This window comes from Schistocerca americana, chromosome 4, assembly GCF_021461395.2.
Source record: "Schistocerca americana isolate TAMUIC-IGC-003095 chromosome 4, iqSchAmer2.1, whole genome shotgun sequence".
NCBI lineage: Eukaryota > Metazoa > Arthropoda > Insecta > Orthoptera > Acrididae > Schistocerca > Schistocerca americana.
Window position 1 is genome coordinate 649,739,628 of NC_060122.1, and position 20,901 is coordinate 649,760,528.

The window sequence follows — 20,901 nt, forward strand, 5'->3', positions numbered from 1 at the left end:
CCCTGACCCCGCCGGAAATCGAACCTGGGACCCCGTGCTCGGGAAGCGAGAACACTACCGCGAGACCACGAAAGGCGGACGTCTTCTGTATACAAAACTGTATTCTCCCTGCATAATTAGAATAGTTTTAGAAAATATTTGAATAATTACTATTATCGTCCAGTCGTTAAGTCCTTGTTAAATTCTACGGTTCTAAATAAATTTCTCACGCCGCACAAATAATTGTTCTTTACTATACCTCCCAATTTAAACAGCCTTTTAGGCATATACAGGGTGTTACCAAAAGGTACGGCCAGACTTTCAGGAAACATTCCTCACACACAAATAAATAAAAGATGTTATGTGAACATGTGTCCGGAAACGCTTAATTTCCATGTTAGAGCTCATTTTAGTTTCGTCCACCTACGCTCAATGGAGCACGTTATTATGATTTCATACGGGGTACTCTACCCGTGCTGCTAGAACATGTGCCTATACAAGTACGACACAACATGTGGTTCATGCACAATGGAGCTCCTGCACATTTCAGTCGGAGTGTTCGTACGCTTCTCAACAACAGATTCGGTGACCGACGTATTGGTAGAGGCGGACCAATTCCGTGGCCTCCACGCTCTCCTGACCCCAACCCTCTTGACTTTCATTTATGGGGGCATTTGAAAGCTCTTGTCTACGCAACCCCGGTACCAAATGTAGAGACTCTTCGTGCTCGTATTGTGGACGGTTGTGATACAATACGCCATTCTCCAGGGCTGCATCAGCGCTTCAGGGATTCCATGCGACGTAGGGTGGATGCATGTATCCTCGCTAACGGAGGACTTTTTAAACATTTCCTGTAACAAAGTGTTTGAAGTCACGCTGGTACGTTCTGTTGCTGTGTGTTTCCATTCCATGATTAATGTGATTTGAAGAGAAGTAATAAAATGATCTCTAACATGGAAAGCAAGCGTTTCCGGACACATGTCCACATAACATATTTTCTTTCTTTGTGTGTGAGGAATGTTTCCTGAAAGTTTGGCCATACCTTTTTGTAACACCCTATATATATATATATATATATTCTTAATAGTTTTTTAATCGAACTTTTATTTCATTGGACGTATTACATATTATACTGGTTGAACAAGAACTTCACAGAAAAAATCTTCAGGGACCTGTCGCCTCCAGTGGCTCGCTACAGAGTAACTTCATTTAGTTTGATTTCTTACCCCCTATTTATCTTAACATCTGTACTGCACAGAAAATATCTTCACAGCACGAGAGGTGTCTACAGTATCGCGCTGTATATCATGTTTGAAAACAAACTTATTCCTTTCACTCACGCTACTTGCGGTTAACAACTGCCACATAATTTTACTCTTTTCTCACAAGATCTTATTCAGTTCAGCTCGGTCCTGTAACGGGTTTGTCTTTGAAGCAGTGTTAGTTGCATGTTTACGGTGATAGACAGGAGTATGGATAGGTTCAGTGATGACAAGTTGACCGATGTGCATCTTGTGTATGGGTTCAGTAAATGCAATGGAAGAGCACAACTGCTGACTGCTGTCTTATATAGAGGCAACATGCTTATTCGAGTAGTTTGTGTGTGGTACACACAGATTTACATAATGCAACTAGGACTTTTTGATTTATTGCTGTCTGACTGTATACTACTGACGAATTTTGGCTCGGTGTGACTGAAAATTGCGTTTACTCAGGTCTTCAAGATGGTCATAGTAGACCTAAGTCATCTGCCTGGTTAAAAATATTGTGGTCCGTAAGTGGGATAATTATAACAATAACTTTCCTGGATTATTGTCAGTTTTTAGACAGTACTAGATTTTTAAGGAAGCAGACGCAGCAGGACCTATAAGAGAGTTATGGAAACTACATTCTTCCATAATGTTTGTCTTAAGGTCTTAATCACTGAAGTAATTCGTTAGTTACAAGGGTTGGACAAAAATATGGAAACACCATAAACACAGCACATTACCGTTGGCATTCAAAACGAGTCCAGTAGTCGCGAAATGGATAAACACAGATCCTGCGCGGTTTTCAAAGGACTCTTATACCATTCTTCATGCCAGATAGTGCCACGTTCAAGTAACGAAAGAGGAGGTAGATAGCGATTACGCACGCTTCTCTCCAAAAAGACCACAAAGGATCGATAATATTGAAATATAGTGCTTGTGTTGGCCAGAAAAGATGTGACAATGTATCATCGCGCTAACAAAATCAGTCCTGTATGAACCGAGCTGGGCGAACAGTGGTCCTGCAGTCTTGGAACACGCCATCACCAGCGGCGAACAAACATTATACCATGAGATAGGACTGAAGGGCTAAATGGTCACATAATCCTTGCTAGTAATGTGACCTCACAGAATAACCGTGGGACCCACTGAATGCGACGATATGACTGCTCAAATCGTCACAGAATCCTTGCCATGTTCCATTCGTGGGACGTAAACTCTGCCAGAAGTTGGAAACACTTTTATGGCTTCGGCACTACGTTTTCCTGTTACGTACATTTCCATCACTGATGACTAGTTTGAAATTACAGCTCGTCCTGTAATTCCCTCTTCATGGAATTCCCTTCATATTGTTTTGGTGCTGACGGCATTCGTAAGTCCTACGTTCATTTCTGCAGTGACTTTTGCACACTTCGTCTTATTATTCGTCACAGTCCTCTTCAGTGACCATTTGTCACTATCACTCAACAGACATTTTCGGCCTCTTTATAACTTACTGGATCATGTTTTACCGCTTTCCTAGCATGCAGCAAAAATCTTCGATATGTTGCCTCTCAGAACACCCAAAACTTCAGCTCCCTCGGCTGTGGAAGCTCCCACCATACGAGCACCAACAACTTGTCCACGTTCTAATTCATACTGTTATTTTTATTTATTTATTTACTTTATTATTATTTTCTGAGTCATCAGTCTTCTGACTGCTTTGATGCAGCCCGCCACGAATTCTTCTCCTGTGTCAGACCCTTCATCTCAGAGTAGCACTTGCAACTTATGACGTCACTTATTTGCTGGATGTATTCTAATTTCTGTCTTACTCTACAGTTTTTACCCTCTACAGTTCCCTCCAGTGCCACGGAAGTTATTCCCTGATATCTTAACAAACACTCTATCATCCTGTCCCCTCTTCTTGTCAGCGTTTTGCATATATTCCTTTCCTCTCCAATTCTGCCCAGAGCCTCCTCATTCCTTACCTTATCAGTCCACCTAATTTTCAACAATGTTTGTTGCACCGCATCTCAATTGCTTCGATTTCTTCTCTTTCGGTTTTCCCTAGTCCACGTTTCACTACCACACAATATTGTGCTCCAAATGTGCGTTCTCAGAAATTTCTTCCTCAAATTAAGGCCTATGTTTCATACTAGTAGATTTCGCTTGACCAGGAATGCCCTTTTTACCAGTGCTAGTCTGTTTTTGACATCCTCCTTGTTCGATTCGAATCCTGCCTCGGGCATGGATGTGTGTGATGTCTTTGGTTAGGTTTAAGTAGTTCTAAGTTCTAGGGGACTGATGACCTTAGAAGTTAAGTCCCATAGTGCTCAGAGCCATTTGAACCATTTGAACCCTTGTTCGGTCCGTCATTGGTTATTTTGTTGTATTGATAGAAGAATTCCTTAACGTCGTCTCCTTTGTAACCACCAGTCCTGATGTTAAGTTTCGTGCTGTTCTCATTTGTGCTACTTCTCATTATTTTCGTCTTTCTTCGATTTATTCCCAGTCCATATTCTGTACTCATTAGATTGTTCACTCTATTCAGCAGATCATGTAATTCTCCTTTTAAAAGGATAAAAATGTTATCAGCAAATCGTGTCGTTGATGTCCTTTAATCTCGTATTTTAATTTCACTTTTGAACTTTTATTTCCATCATTGCTTCTTCGATGTGCAATTTGAGCAGGAGGGGTGAAAGCCTACATCTCTGCCTTACACCTTTTTTAATCCGAGTACTTTTTTCATGGCTTTCCACCCTTATTTTTCGCTCTTGGTTCTTGTAAAAGTTTTATATGCCCTTCTCTCCATATAGCTTACCATTATTTTCCTTTCCTAAAGCCAAAGTGATCGTCATCTAATATATCCTCAACTTTCTTTTCCATTCTTCTGCATATTATTCTTGTCGGCAGCTGATTATGCAATAATTTTCGCACTTGTCAGCTCTTGCTGTTTTCGGAATTGTGTAGATGATATTATTCCAAAAGTCGGATGGTTTATTGCCAGACTCACACATTTTGCACGCCAACATGAATAGTCGTTTTGTTGCCACTTCCCCCTTTGATTTTATTAGAAATTCTGATTCGATGTTATCTATTGCTTCTGCCTTATTCTACCTCAAGTCTTCTAAAGCTGTTTTAAATTCTGATTTTAATACAGGACCACCATCCATCCCTTCTATATCGACTGCTGTTTCCTCTTCTGTCACGCCATGAGACAAGTCTTCCTCGTTATGAGACCTTCAATGCACTCTTCCCACCCATCCAGTCTCTCCCCTGCATTTAAAAGCGGAATTCGCATTGCACTGTTAATGTTACAACCTTTGCTTTTAATTTCATCATAGGTTGTATTGACTTTTCTATATTCTGAGTCAGTCTTTCCGAGAATCATTTCTTTGTCGATTTCTTCACATTTTTTAGGGAGCCATTTCGCATTAACTCCCCTGCATATTATATATGTTTCGTTCCTAAGTGACTTGTGTTTCTGTATTCCTGAATTTCTCTGAACAATTATCTCTTCTGCTACCCATAGTTTCTTCGTAGTTAGGCCCTTATCTCCTTTGCACCCACGTTGTTCTTTTCAGCTTCTGTGATTACACCTTTTAGAGATGTCCATTTCTCTTCAGAAGAACTGCATAGTGACCTACTCCTTATTGCAGTATCTATGGCTTTAGAGAACCTCATGCGTATCTTTTCATTCCTTAGCACTTCAGCCTACTCTTCATCACTACTATATTGTGATCTGAGTCGATATCTGCTCCTGGATACGCCTTACAATCCAATATCTGGTTTCGTAATCTCTCCCTGACCACGATGTAATGTAACTGAAATCTTCGCGTATCTCCCGACCTTTTCCAAGAATACCTCCTCCTCTTGTGATTCTTGAGCAGAATATTAGCTATTAGTAGATGAAATTTCTTGCGAAACTCTGAGTTTCTCCTCTCTCCTTCTTATTACCAAGCCCATATTCTCCGGTAACTTTTTTTCTGCTCTTTCCCCTACAACCACATTCCAGTCCCCCATGACTACTAGGTTTTCATCTGCCTTTTACTGAATTACCCGTGGAACGTGCTCATATAGGTTCTCTGTCTCTTCATCTTCAGCTTGTCAGCATGTATACTTGAACTATCATTATCGGTGTGGGTTTGCTGTCAGTTTTCATGAGAACAACCGCGTCACCGAACTGTTCACAATAACACATTCTCTGCCCTACCTTCCTATTCGTAACGAATCCCACTCCCACTGTATCATCTGCTGCTGCTGTTGACATTACCCCTATACTCATCTGAACAGAAATACTTGTCTTCTTTTCATTTCACTTTACTGACCCCCCACTATGTCTACACTGAGCGTTTGCATTTCCCTTTTAAGATTTTCTAGCTTTCCTGCCAGGTTCAAACTTCAAACATTCCATGCCCCGACTCGTAGAACATTATCCTTTTGTTGGTTATTCAATGTTGACTCATGGTCACTTCCCTCTTGGCAGTCCGCACCCGGAGATCCGAATGGGGGATATTCCGAAATCTTATGGCAATGAAGAGATCACACCACACTTTTTCAATTACATGCCACATGTCATCTGGATACAGATTATGTGCATTTAATGCGGTGGTCTCCATTGCCTTCTGCAATCTCATGCCCTTCATCATTGCTGACTCTTCCGCCTTTAGAGGTAGTTTCTCAACACAAGGGCAAGAGAGTTCCCTGAACCTCTGTCTGCTCCTCAGCCCTCATTGACAAGGCCGTTGGCAACATGAGAGTGAACTCTTATGACGGAAATGTTCGGCTACAAATGCTGATGACGTTTATTCCAAATTGAAAGAGCGGCAAGATTCGAACCCGGCACCAATAATGCTTTGATTAACATCAGAATTCACTTAGCTCCGACATAATGCACTCACAATTACTCAGAATACTGTTCTAACTACGGCTGATACTTGCAACATATTGAACACATTGTACAGGTGTCTTTCTCGTTCAAATACAGCAGCGCAACCCACAGACTGAGCTAGCATCTGCATTTATGTTTCCAGCACGCATTTCTCGCGGTGTTTCCATACTTTCGTCCATTCCCTGCATGTCATATAGAATCCTATTGCACCTCCAGCAGCGATCACAATTGCAGCATACAACACAACGAAACAAAAGGAAAATTTGTGTGTAATTGAAGCTGTGTAATTGTAGCTGCAGACTCTGATAAATCTAGAATATCAGGAAACGTATCAGACGAATTGGAAATAATCGACGTAATAAAGTGAAGTCGTTACTCCCACGGAAAGATTTTTGTATTCGTTTTTTTCACAAGCTATTCGTGAATGAAGTGGTCGATAAACAGTCTGAAGTTGTTTCTACGAACTCTCTGCCAAGTACAGGGTCATCAAAAAGTCAGTATAAATTTGAAAACGTAATAAACCACGGAATAATGTAGATAGAGAGGTAAAAATTGACACACATGCTTGCAATGACATGGGGTTTTATTAGAACCACCCCATACTGCTAGACGCGTGAAAGATCTCTTGCGCATGTCGTTTGGTGATGATCGTGTGCTCAGCCGCCACTTTCGACCTGCTTGGCCTCCCAGTTCCCCAGACCTCAGTCCGTGCGATTATTGGCTTTGGGGCTACCTGAAGTCGCAACGTGATCGAGCGATATCTCTATGGACGCTGAAAGGCAACATCCGACGCCAATGCCTCACCATAACTCCGGACATGCTTTACAGTGCTGTTCACAACATTATTCCTCGACTACAGCTATTGTTAAGGAATGACGGTGGACATATTGAGGATTTCCTGTAAAGAACATCATCTTTGCTTTGTCTTACTTTGTTACGCTAATTATTGCTATTCTGATCAGATGACGCACCATCTACCGGACATTTTTTGAACTTTTGTATTTTTTTTTTAGTTCTAATAAAACCCCATGTCATTCCAAGCATGTGTGTCAATTTGTACCTCTATATCTACATTAGTCCGTGATTTATTCAGTTTTCAAATTTATACTGACTTTTTGATCACCCGGTACTTAAGTGTAAATTGTGGAGCACTCATACAGATGTAGATTTAGATGTAGAATAAAGACATAAACTAGAAAATTTATGCTAATTAAAGCAAACAACAGCAAATATTCTGCAATACAAGCTCCACAGTATACGACGGCGCGACGTCGTGATCTCAGACGGTGCTTTCTTGACGTCAGTATCTGACCGTTGCGCGGTTACGTATGAACAGTTCGGCTTGTTGAGCTTGTTTGACTATGAAGCTAGGCTAATGAAATCTTTACAGCCTCTGAGAATGTTTACAGCGTTAGGAAACTAAACTTTAGGTACAGAAGCATGCCTTGGGGCACGACATAGTGTCCACACAACTAAAATCACCAAAGAGAGATTTCTGTGTTAATGTCTCTCCGCTCAATATTCCGAAAAATATAGTTTCGCAATTTATTGGTTACAGTGCAGGAGACAGACATTGCTTCTTAGACTGAAATTATAAGCTCCTTACGTGTCAGATGTTATGAAGAAATAAAATTAATGTATGATTACAAAAATGGATATGCGTATATATGATGTATGTTTTACATCTCTTCGTAAACCAGCAACTCGATTTAAACCGAACCTTGTACACATATCACGGAAAGAACCGTTGTGGGAGTAAAAAAGACGTGCCTACAAAAGGGCCGAGAGTCAGAGAGCAGCACGGCCCATGACGCGCGAATATCTTTACTTTAGTCAGCCAGTTTTTGAGAAAGAGAGAAACTTATAACTTGCAGCAAACGTAGCACATAATTTCAAAACCATAAGAAAATTTTTCTCGATGACAAACCCCCACAAAATTATGAAAGAAGACAAGTATATCGCTTACTACATTTTCGCTGTCCATGCAGTAAAACAGCAGGAAGCATCATGACGTTTTAATTTATTACTTCTTTACTACTAACTATATTCGTGACACATTTTGTAAACTGTATTCACATGTACCACTGAATGTGCCACCACATTATATCGTTGTACAGTGCATGGTTCAGGAGATACAACGTCATGAATATTGATCACCTTTGCATGCTCAAAATACCACGGCTCTTTAAAAAATTTCCTTAGTGAGCAGGCCAGACCTCAAAATATTAGCAGGAGGACAGGTTTCTGATAAACAGACGGAAATCAGTTTTCCCTGTGAAAATGAAACTCCTTGGCGAAATTCGCTAGAAATACAGGTTAAATATGTGTACAACTACATGTGAAATATATTGGACATATGAGTAAGAGGAGCATTCCACGGGTAAAATGCTCATCATAAATTCTTGGAATGATTTCAACTAAACTTGGTAGGCAGATTAGCTACGATCTGAAAAGAAATGGTGTGGGGGTAAGAACCACCAGCCTCCTGTTGGGTTAAGGATGATAACATGGAGATGGAAGGGAGGAGAAGGAAGTGGATAGGCAGAGAGAGAGAAGGAGGACACAGGTAGAGGGAAGGAGATGACAGAAAAAAGTAAAGGAGGAGATGGACAGTGAGAGGGGGAGGAGGAATGGACTAACTGAAGCCTGGAGTAATCAAATACCTGGGCGATAGTAGGTACTTAGCTAGTATAAAGGTCAGTCGCTTACACTTAGAAATAAAAAAAATGTCTCTGGTTTGTATTAACATTTCATGTTGCTAATTCTCCTTTAGAGTAAAGTGTTCCACTCTTCTTTCTCCCTATTTTTTCTTCCAAAGAATATAATTAATAGTGCATATGTCCTCAACACTAAAGTTGCTATGAACAGTGTTTTACAATGCAATGTGCTACTGGAGATGGTGTGCAGTGCCTTTTCCCGACCTTTGAACTGACTTACGCTGACGGTTACAAGAGGACCTACAATCCGCTGAACCAAGATGAACTTCGTACTTTCCTCATCAACAAATCGTTGGCACAGGTGAATGTAGCGGAAAGAGATTATGACTGCAGGTGATTATTTCCACTTGATGGTATATGGGCTTACCTCGTTATTTAAGTAGTGCTGGTAAGATATGTAATAGAGTTTTTGCGAATAAAGCCGTATGGGTAGCTTAACATACCTCCATATCATACGTTTAGACAACTGCCATTATGATATGAAAATGAGAAATCGTAAAACAAAGTTCAGCATCAGCTGTAATAACACGTTTGCTTAAGCAAGATGACAATATTTGTTTTCAGAAATCCACAATGATAGCAGACTCATTTAGGGAATTTATTTTCCGCATTAATTTACTGGAGTATCCAAAGGGAATGAGTGGCTATAAAGCGAGACGTGGAATTTTCTTTTCCATTCAATATCTTCCTGCAGCGATCGCCAGTCTACGCGTTTTAGATGAAAAAAAAGTGCCGCACAAAATGCTACAGAATAATTTATAGGTGTCTGGGCGGTGCCGTCTGAATGCCAGCAGCGCCATGTCTAAGTTTTCTTCCGAATGAAACATTGGCCTTATCGACATCTACTTTGTGATTGTGTTGGAAGTCTCCTGCCTCTTTTGCTGCGGACGTAGAAGGGTTATTCGAAAATTAGCCCAATTTTTATTTCGTGCAGTTTCCTTCCTCACCTTCATTCTGCTCTCCATTTTTACCTTCTGACATTTCAGAGCGTCGAAGCGTATTTCATATATGTATCCTCATGTTGACAGCTTCCCTACGGTTTTCTTCCGGTTGAGCGTAAACTGTTAAAATTTCTTTTGATATTAAAGTTACTAATAATCACACTTTTGTCCATAACATTTTATTTTCGATGGTGTTTTTAATATGTATTTCCCATATGACCCTACAAATCTGAACAATACTGACTAACTGAAACTGCAGTGAAGCTTGAAAAGTTGCTACATCGTAAAGAATAATATTATGTAATAATAGCAGCCATTTTTTACCTTTATTTGTGCCAAGATGTATTTCAGATTTTCACCTACCTTCAATTGGCGTGTGTATTGTGTATTTAAATTGGGGAGCTAGAAACGACGGAGAGGCTTCGTACTGTAGTAGCCTTCAGTGGTACACAACCCCACAACAGGCCACAGCAGTCCACCCGCCCCACCGCCTTCCCATATCGAACCCAGGGTTATTGGGTTATTGTGCGGTTCGGCCCCCAGTGGACACCCCCTCTCCCCCGTGGCTACGCTGACGGGGGGGGGGGGGGGGGGCGAAGATTGCATAAGATTGCAGCACTGCGTTGATACCAAAGGTCATCACTTCGAAGACCTTCTATAAATGGACGTTCGTACCACCTTTTTGACCTTTATTGACCTTCAAAGACCTTACTGTTACACATCATTGGATTCGTCTCGATAGCCGCTATCAGAAAATAAGTACCAAACTATAGCCTCCTACTTAAAAAAACAAAGTGGACCTTCATATCTCTGACGCGACCCACCTAGCAACAAACGACCAACGTCATATTATGGCCCCGTTGTACCATGCAACATTTGTCCCACAAACTTTTCAGCTACCATCATACTTTCGGAATTACTCTAGGTGGCAATAGTTAGTGATTCACCCTGTATTTATGCACTCTAAGGACCAAAGTATTGTTATAAAAACCATGTTTGTTTTGGTAGAGCTGTTACACTCCGAAACAAGCATTTCGGTTCCACATTACCCGAAGAGATTGCAGGGTGTACGTGTCTTTGTACTGAGCAAAGTGGCCTAGTAGCAACACACTGGAATTGCGCGTGGGAGGACGTCGACCCTAACCAAGTCCGACATTTCAGATTTTCCGTGATATCCTTAGATCTTTTAAGGGGGATGCCAGGATGGTTCCACCGAAGTCGTACAACTGATTTCCTTGCCTGTCTTTCCTGATTTCCCTCCCGGTCTTTCCACAATCCGAGCTTGTGCTCCACCACTAAAGGCCTTGTCGTGCACGGTAGGTTAAATGGTCTTCTTTTCCTGCATATCGTACTGTGGGATGCAGACTATTTTGAAAAATTAACAAACCGCTGGATGGTTGCTTAATCCGTAATATTTTATTACGTACAAGACTAGTTTTGGTACAGTTCCATCATTTGATCTAAAAAAAAAAAAAATCTCTTAATCATCTGAGGTGGTCCTCAGCGCAGTGTTGTCATGGAACCAAAGGTTCATAGGTACGTTGTTTTCCTGTTTGTTTCCCTGGTCATGCAGCACGGGGGAACGGCTCGTCCCTTTTACTCTTTTAACGCCAAAGGTTCCATGACAACACAACAGTGAGGACGATCTCAGACGATTAAGTGATTTTATTTTGTACACCAGATGATGGAACTGAAACTGTACCTAAGAGAAGATCATGGATTAAGCAACTGTCCTGCAGATCCTTCATTTTCCAAAGTGTGCTCCTATGGTTGCGGCTGCCCCAAAAGAGGAACTCTTTGGGCTTCTACCTAGTTCCATAGCTGGTATAGCTAGTTTACACCAACCAGCAGCTGGACACTTACAGGCTTTACATTCCATACCTGGCCAGTCTACAACAAGCAGCAGCAACTTCCAGAGACGGCATCACAGAGAAAAAATCCTGGTATTCTGTGATTCGGTACTGTCTCGTTGCAGTATAACGCAGACAACATTCCAGAAACATCGCGCATCAAGTTTTTTGTAGTGTGGTTAGAGATCATTTTTCCTGGGGTCATCGGCCTCCCTACCGGCTTGATGCAAGCCGTCACGATTTACTCCTCTACATCTCAGACTAGTTCCCACAGCCAACATTCTGAATTATTTGTTGTATACATTTCAAACTTTAGTTTTTCCCTAAAATCTTTGCCCTTTGCGGTTCCTTCTAATACCATGCAAGTGTTCTTAGACGTCTTATCACATGTGCTGTCATCCTGTCCTTTCTTCTCATTTTTTTTTCACATGTTCCTCTCCTTGCCTATTCGAAGAGAGATTCTTCATTCTTATATTAATTTTCAGTATCCTTCTTTACTAGTAGGTATCTTTTGGTGAGAAATGCCCACCTTATCTGTGCTAGTTAACTTCTTCTCTCTTGCTAGCTTCGTCTGTCATACGTTGTCTTACTTCCAAAGCAATAGACAATCTTCACTCCATCTGGTACACCGTACCCACTTTCGATATTAAGACTATCGCTAACCTCAGTGCTGCTACCCTTCAACACTTTTCTCTTGTTTTCGTTTACTCTAGACACATATTGAGGGCCCAACAGACTGTCCCCTTCCCTTCAACAACTGCTCTAGTTTTTCGTCATTTTCATGAACTATGGGAATATCATCAGTGAATCCTGTCATTGATATTCCTTCACAATGAATTTTAATCCCATTACTAGATCTTAATTTTATCTGTTTCAATGTTTCTTCGATACACAGATAGAAAATCAGAGGAGAGAAACTGCATACCTGTCTTACTCCCTGTGTAATCTTCTCATTTGTACTTTGGTCTTCTACTCTTTTCGGTTCCTTTCAGATTTGATCAGGTCGTATGTTACCTGTCTTTCCCTCTCTATTGTTCTTAAGGATTTCGAACATGTAGCACCATTTCGCACGGTCGAGCAGTCCACCATATCACAATAACTAAAAAAGAGATAAACATGTACTGAACAGGAGATTGCCTACATTTTGTTTCATTTTAAGAATTGCTGTGGGACTGCTGCAACCCTGAACCAGTAATATGCAGATGTGCAGTACCTATTACACCTACGGTAACATTTTCCATGCAGCAGAAATACAAATTTTATGAACTATGTTTTAAACGTCAGAAATGAGTAAAAAGATTAGAGAGGTCCTACCAACAGTAAATCAAATACATTTTTTAAGCTTTTTAAAACAGAACTCATACGGCATTCCGTATCGACATTTTTTTCTATTGTTTCTTTAGTTGCTTCTATATTATTGCTGTCAACTTCTTGGAGATATAGCCCGTCTGTGCAAATAAATGAAAGGCTGTTGATTTTATGCTATACGCGTTTCGCTTCTTTTTATTTATTTTGTATGTTAGATTGGATGTCTTACTGAAGATGGCGTTAAACAGCCATTTCCTTGTTATGAAAATGGAAACAAAAATCATTTTCACAGACAAGTATATAAGAAGGCCCTATAACCGAAAGATAATTTTGTAGAGGTTTAGAGACAGCACTAGGGAACGTTTGACAAGAAGGGGGAAAGAAATACAGTAGAAGAAGAATGGGTAGCTTTGAGAGATGAAACAGTAAAGGCAGCAGAGGATAAGGTCGGTAAAAAGAAGAGCGTTAGTAGAAATCCTTGGGTAACAGAAGAGATACTGAATTTAACTGATGAAAGAAGAAAACAAAAAAATGCAGTAAATGAAGCAGGCGAGAAGCAATACAAACGTCTCAAAAATGAGATAGACAGGAAGTGCAAAATGGCTAAGCAGGGATGGCTAGAGTACAAATGTAAGGATGTGTATCACTAGGAGTAAGATAGATACTGCCTACAGGAAAGTTAAAGAGATTTTTGAAGACAAGAGAACCACCTGAATGAATATCAAGAGCTCAGATGGAAAGCCAGTCCTAAGCAAAGAAGGGAAAGTGGAGATGTGAAAGGAGTACATACAAGGGCGATGCACTTGAGGGCAACATTTTGAAAATAGAAGAGGATGTAGATGAAGGTGAAATGGCAGATATGATAATGTGTGAAAAATTTGATAGAACACTGAAAGAACTAAGTCGAAACAAGTCCGCAGGAGTAGACAACATTCCACTAGAACTATTGATAGCCTTTGGAGGACAGGTTTCTGATAAACAGACGGAAATCAGTTTTCCCAGTGAAAATGAAACTCCTTGACGAAATTCGCTAGAAATACAACTCTTCGAGCTGGTAAGCAAGATGTATGAGACAGGCGGAATACCCTCAGACTTCAAGAAGAATGTAATAATTCCAATCCCAAAGAAAGCGGGCGTTGACAGGTGTGAAAATTACCGAAGTATCAGTTTAATAAGTCACGGCTGCAAAATACTGACACAAATTCCTTACTGAAGAATGCAAAAACTGGTAGAGGCCGACCTGGGGGAAGATCTTTTTGGATTCCGTAGAAATGTTGGAACATGCGAGGCTATACTGACCCGATGACATATCGTAGAAGATAGATTAAGGAAAGGCAAACCTACATTTCCAGCATTTGTAGACTTAGAAAATGCTTTTGACAGTACTGACTGGAATACTCTCTTTCAAATTCTGAAGGTGGCAGGGGTAAAATACAGGGAGCGAAAGGCTATTTACAATTTGTACAGAAACCAGATGGCAGTTATAAGAGTGGAGAGGCACGAAAGGGAAGCAGTGGTTTGGAGGGGAGTGAGACAGGGTTGTAGCCTATACCCGATGTTGTTCAATCTGTATATTGAGCAAGCAGTAAAGAAATCAAAAGGATAATTTGGAGTAGTAATTAAAATCCACGGATAAAAAATAATCCATGGAGAAGAAATAAAAACTTTGAGGTTTGCCAATGACATTGTAATTCTGGCAGATACAACAAACGACCTGGAAAAACAGTTGAATGGAATGGACAGTGTCTTGAAAGGAGGATATGAGATGAACATCAACAAAACCAGAACGAGGATAATGGAATGTAGTCGAAGTAAATCAGGTGCTGCTGAGGGAATTGGAGCTGCCAGGGTAGCCTAGAGCGCTAACGCGCTGCTTCCTGGACTCGAGCAGGCACGCTGACCCCAGATCGAATCCGCCTGGAAGAGTAACGACCAGAGCCGATGTGCCGGCCAGCCTGGATGTGGTTTTTAGGCGGTTTTCCACATCCTGCTAGTTGATTACCGGGCTGGTCCCCATGTTCCCCCTCAGTTACACGGCTCGCAGACATCTGAACACTATCTCACTATTCCATGGATTGCAATCGACGCAGACAGTTGGGGTGCACAATTTCCGCCCTGGGGGGTACAGGGTGGCGGCAGGAAGGGCATCCGGCCACCCCTTAAACATTTACATTCCAAATTCGGTTAACGATGGCTGACCCTGCGTAACTGTGGGACAAGGCACACGCGATAGAATGCTGAGGGAATTAGATTAGGAAATGAGACACTTAAAGTAGTAGATGAGTTTTGCTATTTGGGGAGCAAAATAACTGATGATGGTCGAAGTATGGAGGATACAAAATGTCGATAGACAATGGCAAGGAAAGCGTTTCTGAAGAAGAGAAAAATGTTAAGATCGAGTATAGATTTAAATGTCAGGAAGTCTGTTATGAAAGTATTTGTATGGAGTGTAACCATGTATGGAAGTGAAACATGGACGATAAATAGTTTGGACAAGAAGAGAATAGGAGCTTTCGAAATGTAATGCTACAGAAGAATGCTGAAGATTAGATGGGTAGATCACGTAACTAATGAGGAGGTAGTAGAATTGAGGAGCAAATGAATTTGTGGCACAACTTCACTAGAAGAAGGGATCGGTTGGTAGGACACGTTCTGAGGCACCAAGGGATCACCAGTTTAATATTGGATAGAAGCGTGGAGGGTAAGAATCGTAGAGGCGAGACCAACGGATAAATACACTAACCAGATACAAAAGGATATAGATTGTAGTAGTTACTCGGAGATGGAGAAGCTTGCACAGGATAGAGTAGCACGGAGAGCTGCGTCAAACCAGTCTATGGACTGAAGACCAGATTCTGAAACAATCTACATTGCACTGGCTGCAGAAAAAAATAAAAAGAATATGTGCGTCTAAGGAAGCGTTGGAAAAATGCGTTGTAAAATATGCTAATGTCTAAATACCGCATAGTTTCTAAAGAAATTGACTAATAATTCACGTTGACAGCTACGCTACAAAGAACTACTGCAGTTTAAATTAGCTCAAGGAAACAGTTTAAGGCCAACAGACAAAGCAAAGCACATGTTTAATACCTATCCTCATCTGATTGTGACGGACGCGAGACTTCTCTAATATTTTCTAGATAAAGGTTCACTACTGAATCAACTAAGCAAACAGTATGGAAATTTTAATTCTTTTACGATAATATGGTTCAGCATATATGTAACGCAGCAGTAAAGCAGTCGGCATATGGTACGGTACTGCAAGGTGCGATGTGTTGAGCCATGTAATCTAATGCAACGTGTTTCGATTTTTGATAAAGTAGGGAGAGCATGAATGAACTTTCGTTCTAGCGAGTGACGAAAAATTAAAACGGAAATCAAATTTTAAAAACTCTGGCATTCTCAAATGGCAACGGCCTTGTCGCAGTGGATACACCGGTTCTCGTGAGATCACCGAAGTTAAGCGCAGTCGGGCGTGGTCGGCACTTGGATGGGTGACCATACAGGCAGCCATGCGCTGTTGCCACTTTTTGGGGTGCACTCACCCTCATTATGCCAATTGAGGAGCTACTCGGCTTCGGTCAAGAATACCATCTTACGACCGGGAGAGCGGTGTGCTCACCCCACGCCCCTCCTATCCGCATCCTATCCGAGGATGACGAGGCGGTCGGATGGTCCCGGTAGGCCACTCGTGGCCTGAAGACGGAGTGAGTGCTGGCATTCTCAAATATCGGTCTTATACAGTAAATTCTAGACATTCCCGTCTCCAATAGCGGTACAACGTTGACAACCTCAAAGAACACTCCCGTGAATGACTGCGAAGGCTTCAAAAATTCTTGCGACAAACTCTTCACGTGTACCGAATTTTGCGCGCTCTTTACTGACTGGCTGGCGTTCCGATTTTTGGTTATCTGATAATACAGATCAACGAAAATATGTTTCTAATTACTTTTTGTTAGATAACAGCTTAATTTATGGGCACTGAACATATATCCAACATCAGCTTGTTTCTATCATGCACAATTTTGCCACTACGTATCTTCTTTATAAACTAGAAAAGTATAAAAACACGAAATTTCAGTCAAAAGCCTTATAACAAAGGTTTTATAGAAGCATAAAAATGAAAAAATCTCTTTATTACCCAGGAACTATTTGTCCATTGGGGTATATTTCTCTTTGCTCCTAAAAGCATCTAAAACAGTTTTCTCTCAGAAGAGTTTTCTGTTACTAAATTAACCTGGAGTTAAGTTCGTGTACCTTTCCAATATGTCGGTTACCAGAGAAATATAACATGGGTCATTTCTGTTGCCTAGGAATGCAGTAACAAGCGCCTTCACTGTTGGACGGTTGCTGACAGCTGTCCAAGGCGCGCACATGCTTGTGTGAAAAAAATCTTCACGATATCAGTTGACAGTGCGGTGTTGGTTTCTAACGCAAGGATTACTCAACATATGCTTGGCCTGAAGTTGGCATAATGTAATGCCGTAACTGGTTGCCTAACAAATAAAACCAAAATAACGGCTGTTGGTATTTTATTATTGGAAACCGACCAGCCGATGTCCCGCACTCCAGACATAGGATGGAGTTACATCTATAAAACTCTTTTTGGCCATTTTATAAAATCTTCAGCGGATATTTAACATACCTCAACTGACGGTCACGACATGTTGCTGTCACCAAATTTATTTCCCCAGTATGATAAGCATTCTTTTGTTTACGAAATACGTAATGTGCCTCTGATGTTTCCTAATCTCAAACGTACCACAAATGTAAAAAAAAAAAAAACATATCGTCGCTAAAATCGTTAAATACATTGATATTTGAGTATTTAATGTCAGTTGTGTGGCGTGGTGTGCCTTACGGCTTTTTTGTTATCACATTAGGATTCAGCACACTACCATAATAAAATTTTCAATACAACGAATATTTTTCATCGTTGACTCTTCATAATTTTCGCTCGATTCGACATTACTATTACCATTATTTTCTGCAGAGGGGAAGAGATTCATTGTTGCTGCCGCGGCCTTCAGTCTGAAGACTGGTTTCATACAGCTCTCCATGCTACCCTATCCTGTGCGAGCCTCTTCATCTCTGAATAACTACTGCAACCTACATCCTTTTGAGTCTGCTTAATATTTTCTTCTCTTGGCCTCCCTCTACGATTCTTAACCCTCTCCCCCCCCCCCCCTCCGACCACCATCCGCCCAACAACACACAAACACACACACACACACACACACACACACACACACACACACACACACTTCCCCCCAGTACTAAATTGGTGACCGCTTGATGTTTCAGAATACATTCCATCAACAATTCCCTTCTTATGGTCACATTCTGCCACAAAATTCTTTTCACCCTAATTGTGTTCAGTACCTCCTCATTAATTGCGTGATCTAACCATCCAATCTTCAGCATTCTTCTGTAGCACTACATTTGAAAAACTTCTATTCTCTTCTTATCTAGACTGTGTCACTTCCATATGTGGCTACAGTCCACACAAATACTTCCAGAAAAGACTTCCAAACACTTAAATCTGTATTCGATATTAGCAAATTTCTCTTCTTTTCTTGCTATTGCCAATCTACATTTTGTATCTTGTCTACTTCGGCACTCATCAGTTATTTTGCTGCCCAAATAGCAAGACTCATCTATTAGTTTTATTGTCTTGTTTCCCAATATAATTCCCTCCGCATCACATTATTTAATTCACCTACATTCCATTACCCTTGTTTTGGTTTTGTTGATGTTCATCTTATATCCTCCTTTCAAGACACTGTCCATTCCACTCAACTGCTCTTCCAGGTCCTCTGCTGTCTCTGACAGAACTACTGTGTCATCGGCAAACATCAAAGTTTTTATTTCTCCTCCATGAACTTTAATTTCTATTCCAAATTGGTTCCTTTTACTGCATGCTCGATGTACAGAACGAATAACATCGGGTACAAGTTGCAAGTTTATCTCTCTCTCTTCTCAATCACTGCTTCCCTTTTGTGCCCCGCGCCCTTATAACGACCATGTGGTTTCTTTACAAGCTGTAAATAGGCTTTCGCTCCCTGTATTTTACCTCTACCACCTTCAGAATTGCAGAGTATTCCAGCATTCTCAAAAGATTTCGCTATGTTTGCAAGTCCTAGAAACGTATGTTTGCCTTTCCTTAAACAATTTTCTAACAGAAGTCGTCGGTTCAGTATTGCCTCGCGAGTTCGTATATTTCTGCAGTTTCTCCTTTCGGTACAGATTTCGTGTTGGTATTTTGCAACAATAACTTAAAAACTGATGTTTCGGCGATTTTCACGCCTCTGACAACCTGCTTTCCTTAGGATTGGAATTATTATTCTTCAAGTCTGAGGATATTTCACCTGTCTCATACATCTTGCTCATAATATGGAAGATTTTTATAATGGCTGGCTCTCTCAAGGCTATCAGTAGTGCTGACGGAATGTTGTCTACTCCTGGGGCCTTGTTTCGACTTAGATCCCTCAGTGCTCCTTCAAATTCTTCTAGCAGAATCAAATCTCCCATCTCGTCTTCATCTAGTCCTCTCCCGTTTCTACAACATCGCCTGCAGATAATCTCCCGTGTATAGTTTTTCTATACACTCTTTCCGCCTTTCAGCTTTTCCTTCTTTGTTTAGGACTGGCTTTCCATCTGAGTTCTTTATATTCGCTCCGCTGCTTCTACCGAGAAAGGTTTCGCAGTACTTAGCACACTGGACTAGCATTCGCGAGGGTGTGGGCTTCATGTCTACCTTCCCTACAATAACGCTTTCACTATGTTGTTCGTAGTAACTTACCTCCACTCTTATTTTCTTATTCATTATTAAACCTACATCTACGTTACCCATGATTGAGTTTGTTTTTACACTGAAGAGCCAAAGACACTGGTACAGGCATGCTATTCAATTACAGATATATATAAACAGGTATAATACGGCGCTGCTGTCTGCAAAGCCTGTATAAGACGACATGTGTCCGCCGCAGTTGTTAGATTGCTTACTGCTGCTACAATGGCAGTTTACCAGATTTAAGTAAGTTTGAACGTGGTGTTACAGTCGGCGCACGAGCGGTGGGACACAGCATCTCCGAGCTACTGATGAAGTGGGGATTTCTTCTCACGACCACTTCATCAGTGTACCGTGAATATCAGGAATCCGGTAAAACATCAATTCTCCAACAGCGCTGAGGCCGGAAAAAAACCCTGCAAGAAACGGGACCAACGGCGACTGAAGAGAATCCTTCAACGTGACAGAAGTGCAACCTTTCCGCAAACTGCCGCATATTTCAGTGCTGGGCCATCAACAAGTGTCAGCGTGCGAACCATTCAACGAAACATCATCGATATGGGCTTTCGGAGCCGAAGGTCCACTCGTGTCCCCTTGCTGACTGCACGACACAAAGCTTTACACCTCGCCTGAGGCTGCCAACACCGACATTGGACTGTTGATGGCTGGAAACATATTGCCTGGTGCGACGAGTCTCCTTTCAAATTGTATTTGGCGGATGGACGTGTACGGGTGTGGAGACAAACTCACGAATCCTTGGACCCTGCTTGTCAGCAGGGGATTGTTGAAACTGGTGAAAGCTCTGTAGCGGTGTGGGGTGTGTGCAGTTGGAGTAATATGGGACCACTGATACGTCTAGATACGACTCTGACAGGTGACACGTACGTAAGTAACCTGTCTGGTCACCTGCATCCATTCATGTCCATGGTGCATTCCGACGGTCTTGTTAAATTCTAGCAGGGCAATACGACACCCCACACGTCCAGAATTGCTGCATAATGACTCCAGGAACACACATATGAGTTGAAAGACTTTCGCTGGCCACCAAACTGCCCAGACATGAACGTTATTGAGAATTTCTAGAATGCCTTGCAACGTGCTGTTCAGAAGAGATCTCCACCCCCTCGTACTCTTACGGATTTATCGACAGCCTCGCAGATTCATGGTGTCAAGTCCCCGCAGCACTACTTCAGACA

At 41.4% G+C, this 20,901-nt stretch overlaps 1 pseudogene; it reads left to right on the top strand.

The window, feature by feature from the left end:
• Nucleotides 1–16,323: 16,323 nt before the first annotated feature.
• Nucleotides 16,324–16,441, top strand: LOC124614677 (annotated as a pseudogene).
• The last annotated feature ends 4,460 nt before the right edge of the window (nt 16,442–20,901 follow it).